This window comes from Amphiura filiformis, chromosome 3 (genome assembly GCF_039555335.1).
Source record: "Amphiura filiformis chromosome 3, Afil_fr2py, whole genome shotgun sequence".
NCBI lineage: Eukaryota > Metazoa > Echinodermata > Ophiuroidea > Amphilepidida > Amphiuridae > Amphiura > Amphiura filiformis.
The window spans coordinates 42,981,484-42,994,942 of record NC_092630.1 but is presented as its reverse complement, the minus strand read 5'-3'; the positions used below and the strand labels follow the sequence as shown (position 1 = coordinate 42,994,942).

The following is a 13,459-nucleotide window of genomic DNA, read 5'->3' as shown; positions in this document are numbered from 1 at the left end:
CTATGCAAAATCGATCGCAGTGGCATTGTGGGTAATAAGGACAGTGTGAACCGCGTAATAATATTTCCATTAAAAAACCATACGCAGAGCAACATTGCCCCGTTTTCTGCCAACTGCGAGGTGGCCAAGAAATGATTCAGGCTATCTAGATGCACAACAGCGCATAATTTAATAATGATCTTACGAGCTTTTCGTCCCTACGCAGATCTACGCGCCCCATTTACCGCCACTGCATCAAGGTTGGCAGCCAAGAAATTAAGGCTACGACGTGTGAATCAGGTCTTTGCGTCATCACTAAGGTAACGTAGGAAACAGTGGTCTGGTATAATAGACTAGAGTGGTGATAGTGCCTGCGTGGAGACCCGGGGTGCAGACAGTCAGTGTACAATTTCATTATTTATTCTAGGCCTATGAATCGTCCGGAGATTGAGGAATATATACGGGAAATGCATTGCACTTTATTTGGTTGAAAACGGTCAACAAATGGTTAAAACCGGAATTTTTTTTCCCGGGCCTTTTTATTGTCAAAACTCAGTGGTAGCGCGTACCGTAACTAACTGGCAGCGCGTTGGTGTTAGTGCGTTGGCGTACAAGGGATGTGACTCGCACGCACGGGTCGCATATGCATAGGCCAACTTTCCGTGCCAGAGAAATAGAAAAGAAAAGAAAGTATAGGACAAAACTGAAAAGGTAGGCCTACTATGGATGGGTTATGGGTACAGGGTTGTGGCAGGGGGATGACACTCTATTCACGTGGTTTCTTTTCCAACGCTAAAAGATTACGAATTTTGGTGGTTTGTAAATGAAAAGTGTCCGCACTATCGATTGATTACGTAACTGTTATGAATAATTTATTAGTTTTTCAATGCAATCGCCTCGACCCATTAATACATATTATCTGTATTTTATCAAAGTACTTGGAATAGCAATCTGGTGAGTTCACTGAACTACGCCCAAATACTGATGGAGTTTTAATGGCGCTAATCCTCTCCATACACAGATGAACAAATACAATAGGAGAAGGTCAACACATATGACCTCCTATATGACATGTTATATGAGATGTACAACAACCTGAATATCATAAAGATCAGTGTTCGTTTGTGCATATGAACTGCATATTTACAATACTAAATATTACTCGTTATATATTATGTCAAATATTGGTATTATGACAACACGGTATATACATTGTATATAAAACGACTAATAGATCCTACTATCATGGCGTCAGGTCATTGGTTCATCATATCCCGTATGTTTCTTAAAATTCATTCATATTTGAGACAAATTTCTGTGCCCATTTTATAGGCGTACAGGTGGATCCGGGGTTTTTTTGTCATTTTCATTTCTTTTTGATGAAAGAATTAAGGTTTTCCACTGCACGGAGGCCACTATGTGATACTAATTTAATGCTATTTGTAAATGAATGCGGATTCCCGGTTGTTGTTTTTCCACAGTGTGACAACTGTCCACCCATCCAGACAACATCATCACATAATAAAACGTCTGTATTTTTACGATGAGTAAATATTAAACTGAACTTTGCCTTGGAACATTGTGTAAGACGGTGTCAGGGGGGGAAGGAGGATTATGGCCTGTTGACTAACTGAATACTACTATCGCGGATTCAGGGAAACATGATTGCTCAAATACGCAAATTAACGTGGTGTAGGGATTTTTGAGCATATTCGTTAGAAATATAAAACAAAGAGAAACATAGACATTCATTTGATCTGTGCCATTTTATTACAGACTGGAATCACTCCAAATGAATACCATATGAAGAAAAACATAAAATCTAAATTTTAGCCATATATATTCCAGTATCCATGGGCCGTTTTCGAGAAAATTTAGCTTTTGTAATAACCTCATAGAGTCAAAGTTCAGTTACAGGTCCGTTTATGTTGGCATGTAAGCGATCGGTTAGGTCCGGGGTTGAGTCTGTTGAGACTGTGAATTTGCCGATACTTCGATTATTCAGGTGAAAATCCTGTGAAAATACGCAACGAACGGAGCCGCAGAGAGATCGAGACCGGCGGTCAGGACAGCTGCAGCAGACGACGTTTTGCACTCATACTCATGCACTGATTAAGCTTAAAACGTTCCATCAGTCGGAGTTGATATTATTATTTATCCATTCTAGGCATCCATTATATAAAACCCAGAGACCAAGGCACTCATATGATTATGAAGTAAGATCAACTTTCAGTGAATTGCATTGCATTGGCATTGCCATTGCTGTACACAGGCCTGGCTGTACACACAGCATGCACAGCATCGTGATGGGCCATTGCAATGCTACTGCTTTTTAGTGCTAGCCTTTATATGTCATGGATTTGAATCTTCTAACGTCCAGCTTTCAAGAAAAGACCTAAATACTGCACTGACTGTGGTAAGTTTATTATATGCTTATTATCATAGTAATTACTATAATCAAATTAAGTATTTCTTGGTCAAACTGGAACACTCAGTCTCAGACTCAGCATGCTCAGTGCAGGGGTAGCGCTAGAACTAAACACTCCTGTGTCCGTAGGGACCCCCGAACTTGCAGAAAATTAAAAAGTGGGGGGTCCGGAGTACAGTTTGGTGAGTCCGAGTTGCACAAATGCAGCATAAATAGTATGTCTGCAATAGCGCTAGATTGAAAAACTGGGGTCTGCAGGGACCCCGAACTTGCAGAAAATTTAAAAACAGGGGGTCCGAACTCTATTTTGGTGGGTCCGGGACCCCAAAAAGCGACCTAGCGCTACCCCTGGCTCAGTGAACGCTACCCTGATAACACAAAGAGGTTGGCCCGACGTCGGGTATTGGTCGCCATGGACGGTGGCTGAACGTCGGCTCAGATGTCGGCTGCTCATTGGGTATATGTCCTGCCGGCGAGGTCGGCCCTACTTCGTTCGACCACCGGCCGCCGTAATGCCGACTGCTTAAAAGCCGGTGCCGACCCTAACCCGACTTCAACAACGTCGGCCCGACCTTGAACTACGTTGGACCAACCATTATCCAACGTCGATCCAACGATTGGCAAGTTAGCCCAATGAGACGACAAATCATGAAAAAAAAATCAAAAATATTATTTAGTAGCGTATACTCTGCTCACACCGAGTCTTACACTTACCTACTCTCTATTTTACAACGAACACAAATTTCCTAGCTTAATTTACACAAGTCACTTACCTTAATGGACCTACCGGGATTCGAACCAGGGACCTTCGGTTTATAAATCTGGTGCTCTACCGATTGAGCTACCGAGGTTTCTATATTTGATGAAGTGTTTTAAGTTAATATAAGCAATGTTTTGATCAAATTTACTGTAAATATTGATAACATTGACTAAATTTGTTGATTTGTTTTCTTTATAAAGTAATATACATGTAAAAATAAAAAATTTGGTCAATGGATGGATTAATAACATTGGCCCAACACGTATAACCATATCACACGCAATTTTAAGGTCAATAAAAAAATAAGAGAACAATTCACAAGAAAAACAACAACGATAATAATTAAAAATAATAATAATTAACACTAATATAATAATAACATTAATTATTAAAGAACAATAATAATAATAATAATAATAATAACAAATAAAATAGGCCCCTATCATCTTTGTTTCTGTCATGGACGTCGGCACGACGTCCATACAACGTTATAGGTCGGCACTCATTCACCGGTATTTCACCGACCTCAACCCGACGTCGCCCCATAGTCAGCGAGCCGACATTCACTTAGTGACGTAGGGCCGACGTAGGGCCGACCTCAACCCGGCGTCGCCCCAAAGTCAGCAGGCCGGCGTTCACTTAGTGACGAGGGCCGATGTCCGCCCGACTACTTCAGCAGACCCCGACCCCTTGCCGACTTCGCCGACCAGTCGCCAACGTCGGGCCGACGGCATTGTGTTATCAGGGTAGTGCAAGTGGCTCCGCGATATAACACACACGAATATAACATGGTACGGTACAGAAGAAAGTATCACACCGCATTTGCGATGCGTTGCTTTGCGATGTCGATATATTGATTACTTTTTGCCGCAACTCAACGCAACTCGTCGCATTTCCAAGTTAAAATGTATTGAACTTTAACTTTATTGCGATATCGCAATGCAGTACCGTACCAGTACTAGTTAGTAGTTTGCAGTACCATGGCATGGCAGCAGTGCGACAGCGCACTGCATGGCAGCAGTGCGACAACGCACCGCATCGCAAAGCAACGCATCGCAAATGCAGTGGTAGTATGAACGGACCTTTACACTGCTGACTGCGTACACGCTTCATGGACGCAACGCGCATGTTCCAGTTTGGCCAAGAAATACTTAATTTTATTATTTTTTTATAATTGAATTGATACTACTACCAGCTGACTACAACTATTTAGAAGACCGAATTAAAACGACTAGTTTGCGTCTGACGTCAGGGCAGCGGCGCGGTGTGATTGGTTGCTGATCTGCGCAGTACGGCATTTTTGGTCTGGTTAACAGGACGTCAGACGCAAACTAGACTTTTTAATTCGGTCTTCAATAATACAGCCAGGTAAGTAAAATTCCAATTAAATGAACGCAGCGGTCGCACATGCGCAGCCTGACAGTGACATAGCGTGACGTTTTTTTGCGTTCACTGTGAGATGTACGTCAGCGTGAGCTGTCATGTCATGATGTTAAGCTATGTTAGTAACGAGGAAGTGAATCAAACCATGGCAACGCACTTGGTGTGATTGGTTTGTATCAAAGGTTGTGTGTTTGCGTTGTAGTTTGAAATATGCGATATATACGATCATGCGTGGTGTGCGTCCATTACATGTATGATGTAGCATATAATGACTATGTAAGGCGCGTGTGTATGCCCGGGCATGCTTTCTTCTGGCCATGCATGCTATCTGCGCATGCGTTCATAATGTTCGAGTTTATTTATTTATTTATTATTTCACCTGGGGTGACCAATCAATGCACTGGCACCAAGGGCTAGACAGCCAGCCGTGTAGGGAGTGTTTTACACACCCAAATTTGTAATGACATACCCAGTTTTTGCCCGCATGGCCTGATACTTTGTTACACAAATCTTAAATTTACACATCCAGTTTTTCGAATTTACATACCCAAACCTTCAATCCTGCCTAAGACCCTGACTGGCACACTGTGCTCCCTTGGTTCCCTTGGCCAAGAATTAGCGAATTTACCTGATGTATACAATTATTCAATCAGGGTTCCTTTTAGTTTTATCATGTTTATGTGTTAACCATCGCGTACTATGCGCGCAACGTCTAGAGTGCAAAGGACCTTGTGGAAGTTGTGGAAAATAATATGCACTGGATGGCTGGCAGTGCAATTAATTTGTTGAAGAAAATCTGGAAAAAATAATACCAGCAGTGATGTACGAACTCAGTCCTTTAGAAAACGTGCCCCGGGCGCTAACCTTAGGGGCCGCCAAATTGACCAATTCAGCATCGATTCTGTGCCCCTCCAAGCGATGAAAGTCAAAATTTTTGTTTGCTCACACACATTACAGCACAAACTAAGTTAAAAAAGAACACTTTAAGACCGATATTCAACTTCTAGTGACCAAAATTAATAAGTGGTATGCTTTATTTATCTAACATTTTGTGAGCTCCACGCGCAATTGTTTCAAGATATTCTCGGGGGAGGGGGGCAATTTTGTTTCTTGTCCCAGGCGCTACCAACCCTAGTTACGCCACCTATTGGGGTAACCCGAAAGACCCTAACTTTGGCCTGACCCTGACTTTTTTTTTCAACAACAAACAAACAATACAAAACAACAACAAAAATACATAAAAAAAGGAAATGATTGAAGGAATCCAATTAGCATTTAATCACATTCCTATAAATTGAGTTTTTGAGAAAATCTCAAAATTTACTTTACTGACTCGAGGTCCATGATGAAATCGTGCATTTTACATTTATACCCCGGTTAGTCCGGTTACGGTATATCAACAATGCAAAGTGTACTTCCATCATGTATTTATTCAATCTCAGTACTGTTAATTTCATGAATACAGGTAATAGTATCATCAACGCCTGGTGAAGAATCCACAATGTAGTCATGATAGTGGCACAATCTTGGTCAAGCAGCATGACGACAGTAAAGCTGCAAGGACAGCTCAGAAATTCTGGCTATACTTGAAAACCATACATTGATGATGACCTCTGTTCGAGACATGAGCTTAGCACAGAAGCGGAGGAAGACATGCAATAGGTAATTTATTTATGATTTTTATGAAAGGGGGAAGTAGGCATGACAGTGGCAGATCCAGAACCCCTCCGTCTCCCTGTATCATCGATAAAACACAAACAATATTTCTAATATAGGGCCAACACCTTTTTGTCGGAAACGTGTAGGACATATTGCACGACACTGGACTACGGTTGTATGCGACATATAATAAATTGATGTGATGTAATGTGCACCGCACAGAATAATAAGCGTGCATAGGATTGTGATTCGTTAATGAAGAGGGTCTTTTTTAATTTTGCAAATAAGTGGTATGAAAATGACCCCTATTTGTTGTGTTTCACAAATCTCTTTTCTTTATCTGAAAATACCCCCAAATTTCGTGAAATTTAAAAGCGAGCATTAGTACCCATGGATACACTGAGTGCCAGAACCGGGAGCCCCTATTGCCAGGAAGATTGGTTTTTAATTAAAGCTTTAATGTAGTGTTGTATAAGGTTCTCCCCTTGGAATTAAGAAGATTTAACCTTTAACATGTCCAAATCGCCCATAAGGCGATAAAAAAACCCTGTCCTATGATCGGACGGGCCTCAGGTTCAAGTATGGTCGGTCAGTCTGGCTTTTTTTTTTTGGAAATGACCCAAAAATCACCAAAATCTGTAAATATTTTTCCATTGGGGGAAAAAAAATTGTTCTTGAAATGTTCGAAATTTGGGTTGGCATTCAGTTGTACAGGAAATTTTTTTTTTCCCAATTTGTTCAAAATCTAGGTCGGTCAGGCCTGTAGAACAGGGTTTTCTTTATTCATTGTCTAATATAACAGTATCTCTCTCTCTCTCTCACTGATTTTCAGAGCTCAGGATATAAGTTCTGATTGAACACCTGAATGGTCACCTCAAGAAGAAGTTCCCCTGCTTTGATGCCCGCTTTGATGGTGCTGGATAGTGTGCCTGTGATAATATATTGTTGTTTGCAGCATTCTGGTCAACATCAGCCAGGATTGATCATTCATGTAGGCCACCAATCATGTGGAAGCTGCTGTTGCTGATGAAGTAGACCTGGGACCTGGCCCAGTGTTGATGTGATGGACCCTCCTAAAAATAACCAATTGCACTACCCCGCCCCAGAAACTGATGAGTCATTGTTATACCAAGAACAGTGGAAACTCATTACAATAAAATCTGCCAACATAAAAATTCCTGATAACACAAAACTTTTCCAGAGTATATACATTATATGTATCAATTTTCCTGATAAGTGATAACACAAATTCCTGAAATGTGAACTAAAATTCTAGGCCCTGGCACTTTTGGGTTTTAAGATTCCACTGTTCTTGGAATTGCTATGAATGCTGTTGCTGTCAGGGGTGGTGCAATAATTATGTGTACCCCGGGGTGGTGAATTCTCAAAATGGTCTGCCAAAATTGCTTGCCGCCCTCTGGCTGTGCCAAAAATCTTTGGCCCCCCTTTGATGTGCCAAAAACCTTTGCCCCCCCTTTTCATGTGCCAAAAATCTTTGCCCACCCCTCCTTACACAGCAAAATCTTTGGGAACCTGAATTTAAAACCTTAAATTGTCTTATCATATAATGCGAGCAGGAAATTTTGCATATTTTAATGTGTTCCTAGCGTTTTCCTACACCTTTTTAGGTCGTAATATAGAAACGGTGCACAAAATATCTGTGCCAAAAACTGCTTGCCCCCCCCCTTTTGACCTGCCAAAATTGCTTGACCCCCCCCTTTCAACCTGCCAAAAAATCTTTGCCTCCCCCCCCTTTGGGCCCGCCAAAAATGCTCCCCCCCCCCCTATAATTCACCACCCGGGAGTACACATAATTATTGCACCACCCCTCACAGTCAGGAATAAACTACAATTGTTTTATTTAACTTTTAGATATGTTACCTTTTATAACTTTATTTCCCATGCTGTATGCATGCATTTTACAAAAGCTCACACAAAAGCTTTTTCAAGTCTTGTGTAGTAGTGGAATAGCCAGTGCCTAATTTGCATAATTCTAAAATGACAAATTAGCAGGGTGAAATTTCAATGTTGGTCAAACTTAGTTTAAAAAAATACCAATGTATTCCTCTCATCATGACGAAGTATTTCCTATTCAGTTACAGCAGAAAAGGGGCAAATTTTCCCAATGACCTATAGTTAGTATAGAGGCGCTATGGGGTGATATTTGAGTTAGCATTTCGTCTTGCTACATTAGTGGAACCAATAATTTTTGACATCCTTACACCTCAAATTATAAAACTTGACTTGGTTCCATTTTTTGCTATGCCCCCTATGCTGCCCAATAGGGGTCAAAGGTCATAATGGGGCCAAACTGTAAAATTTGTTCTATCATATTGTAATATATCTCATATTGCTAGGAATATAAAAGTCAATTGCCATATTACACTAGGGTGCTTAGTTCAGGAGTTTGACCTTAGTTAAGGTCAATGTCAAATATCTCATGCATAGAGGCCAAACTTCAATGCACTGATTCAATCACGCTTTATCTCATATTACTCCTCTTGACAAACTTTAAATAAGAAAATAATTTGTTTGAGAAATGTTTGACCTCAAAATCGGATGTACATATTTCTATTGGACTTTGGCTGCATTAAATCTGATGGGGGGAAGGACAATACAAATTGCACCAAAATTATGAATTAAGTATATGTTTGAGATTTCTTATGTTAAGGGGAGTAATTTAACGCCAGTTTCGAATAAATCGGACCATTTTTATTTTAATTCTGTGAATGAAAATTTTGACATTTGACCTATTCGGCCTTATAACTCCTGAACTAAGCACTGTAGAAAAATATGACAATTGACTTTTTATTTCCTGTAATGAGAAGAACAATTTGAGATACATAACACATGATGGGACTGTTTTTAAAACTTTTAAACTTAAAAGTTTTGGCCCCACTGTGACCTTCTTCTGCCCTTGTGGGAACCACAGGGGCATAGAAAAAATGGAACCAATCAAATTTTCATCCTTTCAGGTTAAGGATGTCAAAAACATTGGTTCCACTAATGTAGCAAAAGAAAATCCCAAACCCATAGTGCCCTATACAAAGTGTGGCATTATCTTAATTATATCCATACAGTATCTATGCATAAACTATTTTTACTTCAATTTACTCGGGGCCGGGAGCTAGGACCACTTTCTGTGCACCCCACAGGACCAAACCAAACCAACTTATTTAGGTTCCTGAGATGACCCCAAAACATAATCAGGATGTTCCCAAAATATAAACTGGCCCCAAGGGGGTAAAAGGTCATCAAACTTTGCATAGGGTCAAAATTTTAAACTTGCTCAAATTGTGTTAAAAACCATTCCATTGGATTCCCCTAGTCACAAGGATTCAGAAAATGTATAGTTTGACCTATCTAGGATGTACCGTTCTTGAGTTATAACCAACAAGGTCAAAGGTCACGTTTTTTTTTTTTTGGGGGTCGAAAACATCAAAGTGCTCCGATTTGGCCAAAAGAGGTATCAAAATGTTCGTTTTGATGAAACAAATCAAATAAGGATAGGATTGTAATATCTTGGATGCTTCGTTACCTAGGTAACACAGCAAAATATGTCAAGTAGGCCCTACCATTGAGGCCTATTGACCTTGACCTTTTCAATTTCAAACACGAGTGGAATAGTGAAATAAAATCCTTAGAATATTGCAGTTGGAGTTTACAAATCTGGATTTTCATTCCTTGTATTTATAAAAAACATAACAAAGTACAAACATATCAAGAAAACTCAATTTTGCTTGAAAGAAACAATGTCTAGAGTACACAGCTGCCTTAAGATGTACACATTTTGACAAATCTCCTGATTGCAACAGGAAATCTCCCTTTTTTTCAAGATTCAAATATTGGCAGCTCTGGTAGGGCAGTCTTGTAATAAGACTAGTAGAGTTGCACCCTATTCGGCAATCGCTCCAAAAAAATAGTGCTGTATATAGTAGGATTGAGTGGCCTAACTAGGGGGGACAAGGGGGGGGCGGCAATGTGCCCCAGGCACTACCACTAGGGGGGCGACAAATCGGCCTCACTTAAAAAAATATTGAACCTACCATTTGGCATGCATGAGCATGATTGCAATTTCATGTCTTTTTATCACCCCAGCGTCCAAGATATTCTCGGGTGGGGGTAGGGGCGTAATTTTGTTTCTTGCCACAGGCGCTACCAACCCTAGTTACGCCACTGATAGGATTTTGATCAGATTGAATGATTTACAGGAAAGGTGTATCTTGTTCAATTGATCATATCATGGAAGTATGTACTTCCATGAAAAGATACTGATAAATCTAAATTTTTATTGGTCAAGCGTACCTTTTGGAAATAGTACTGCTGATTATTTAAAATTTATTGGGTAAGTGTATCCTGATCAATTATTTTTCTACAACAAACTTTATTAAATAAATATAAGAATTAATTTGCTGAACAATATTACCTGTTTTTTGGTGTGAATTTATTTTGTCTCATATGTAGATAAGGTTATCAATTAACTTAAAGCACCATTTTCCCCTTTCCTTTTGCCAGCCATCACTACCCATGGCCAGAGAATTACTTATCTAAGACCCCGTTTACACAGAGAGAAGTCGACTTCAATTGCGACATCGAATTCAGATTGCGACTAAGGATTAGCATAAATTATTTCTTGACGGGGTGTTTACACGGTAGTCGACTTCAAAACAAATTATGAATTCAAATTTTATGCCATCACTTGCTCATGTTTCAAATTACCATTATTTCTAATTACGCGTTCGTTTACACTGCAAAAGTCGAGTTTGAAGTCGACTTTGAATTCGACAAATGTTGCTCCGGGTCATCATTCGAAGTCGACTTCTGAAGTCGAGTTTAAAATGCGACAACCCTGTTTACACACAAATGAAGTCGAGTTCAAAGTCTGCTAAAGTCGACTTCAGGCTCTGTGTAAACGGGGTCTAAGTTTGTTTCACAGCAGATATTTATTATTTACCAAATTTCACAAGTCCCTGGTCTGTGACATAAAGTTTGACATAAAATGTGGGAATTTTCACACATGTAATTGTGTGTGCTTTGCCAATTTTGAACTACAGGATACCAGTTTTTTTGCAGTCCTATACATGAATGAACACAATTATTATTTGAGCAGTTATTATTTTTGTGGTATCTGCATTAAGCGTGAAAAGCACAAATGTTCTGTGAAAATGTCACGTTACATTATTCATGTGCGGGGGAGAAATAATTTTGGCAGGCAAAAACTATATGGGATAATGGGAGGCCATATTACAGGCTGTATCAAAATGATTGACATATTAAATAAAGTTGTGATATTTGCAACATAGCATCCTCTTGAAATGACAGAAATTTATATATTGATTAGGTGATTTTGTGTCTTTTTGTACTTGTACAGGAAACTGTTGGGTAACAATCATTTTGATACAGCCTTATAAGGTCTACAGGGATGTGCCACTCCAGAGGGTTGATTTCTTGTAAGAAACACCTAAACTCAAATCAAAAAGTCCCTAAATATGCGTCCCAATTGAAAAATTGTCCAAAACTGTCAAATCAGCAGACTTGTAGTTGTAGTACTTGTACTCGAGTGCCAATTTCCATGCCCATGGCTCTGTTCCCGTACCATTACTCATACCCTATTTTGGTTTGACTTTCAGACCTGTACCACTGCGTACCCATACTCATGGACTGGGAGTAGCTTTTGTACCCATATGTTATTAAAAAAACCACTAAATACAAACAAAATAATCAAAGTTTCAAAGCATAAGCAAATTTTGGGAGTCATTTTATTTATTGCATACACAACATTTTGACATTTTGATACACAATTGACATCTTCAAAATACATTTAATATCCCTGGCATGGACCTAGACTACTTTCTATTGGTGATTTGGTTCTGTGGAAGGTAGATGCCCAATTTTCCTAATTTCAGTGGTCTTGGTGTTCGGAAAATTAATATAAGGTGTGCGAAAACCTGTTCTATGGACGGACTTGCAAAAAACAAGTTTCTGCAATAGACTAAATGACCCTAAAATATCACCGAAAGCATAATTGAAAAATAATACCCAGCTGTATTCCATCAAATTTTGGTTAAAACATGCTTTTTTTCATGATTTTTATAATTTTTTACCTAAAATGCTTTTACACTATTTTGGGGAGTGAAAATTTATTTATTTGACAAGAAATGTATATCAATGTATTGAGCTGGATCTTTAAATTAAAAAAGTTCACACCAACTTATTTCTGTGACCCATAGTTTTTGATGAACCGTAAAACCCGTCTACAAGCATATATAGTGTTTTTTATGAAAGCTAAATTAATTGAAGCAAGCGTAAATATACCAATACAATAGATTGGTCTTAAGATAATACTTGTTTGTATATGCTTGGATCCGTAATTTATTTGCTCAAACTCCATAATGGCGCCTGGATTAATGTAGCTTTCCATCAGAAGCATTCTATATGCTTGTAGACGGGGTTTTTACGATATGCCTTCCAGACAAGGCGGTTCTCGAACCACGAGTCTCGCCTGCTTTCGTGACCACCTGCTTTTGCGATTACTTTTAGTAGAGGTAAATGAATTCGGTGGTTATCGGCTGGGCACGATTATCTGGCTGATATTTGACCTCAGATGACCTTGAAATGACCTTCCAAAAATTAGGCTTTAAATGTTGACTGTACCCACCAAGTTTCATGCCCATACGACAGTTTTTACTAATTTGACCTCAGATGACCCTGGTGACCTTGAAATGACCTTCCAAAAATTTGGCCTTAAATGTTGACTGTACCCACCAAGTTTCATGCCCGTACAACAGTTTTTACTAATTTGACCTCAGATGACCCCTGGTGACCTTGAAATGACCTTCCAAAAATTTGGCTTTAAATGTTGACTGTACCCACCAAGTTTCATGCCCATACAACAGTTTTTACTAATTTGACCTCAGATGACCCCTAGTGACCTCGAAATGACCTTCCAAAAATTTGGCTTTAAATGTTGACTGTACCCACCAAGTTTCATGCCCATACGACAGTTTTTACTAATTTGACCTCAGATGACCCCTGGTGACCTTGAAATGACCTTCCAAAATTTGGCTTTAAATGTTGACTGTACCAACCAAGTTTCATGCCCATCGACAGTTTTACTAATTTGACCTCAGATGACCCCTACATGACCTCAGTGACCTTGACCCACTAACCAATACAAACCGGTTCTGTCTCGGGTCAAGATGCACCCACCCACCAAGTTTGAGGAATGTGCGACTCATAGTCTCCGAGAA

The 13,459-nt window shown here is 39.6% G+C and overlaps 1 protein-coding gene and 1 long non-coding RNA gene across 2 annotated transcripts in view; both read left to right on the top strand.

Moving 5' to 3' along the window:
• LOC140148559 (macrophage mannose receptor 1-like) overlaps nt 1–13,459 on the top strand; it is a 65,697-nt gene that overhangs the window by 26,086 nt on the left and 26,152 nt on the right. The window lies entirely within an intron of this gene.
• On the top strand, nt 2,271–7,565 carry LOC140147701 (uncharacterized). The gene is made up of 3 exons (XR_011858389.1): nt 2,271–2,395; nt 6,016–6,212; nt 7,042–7,565. It is a non-coding gene; the product is annotated as an uncharacterized lncRNA (long non-coding RNA).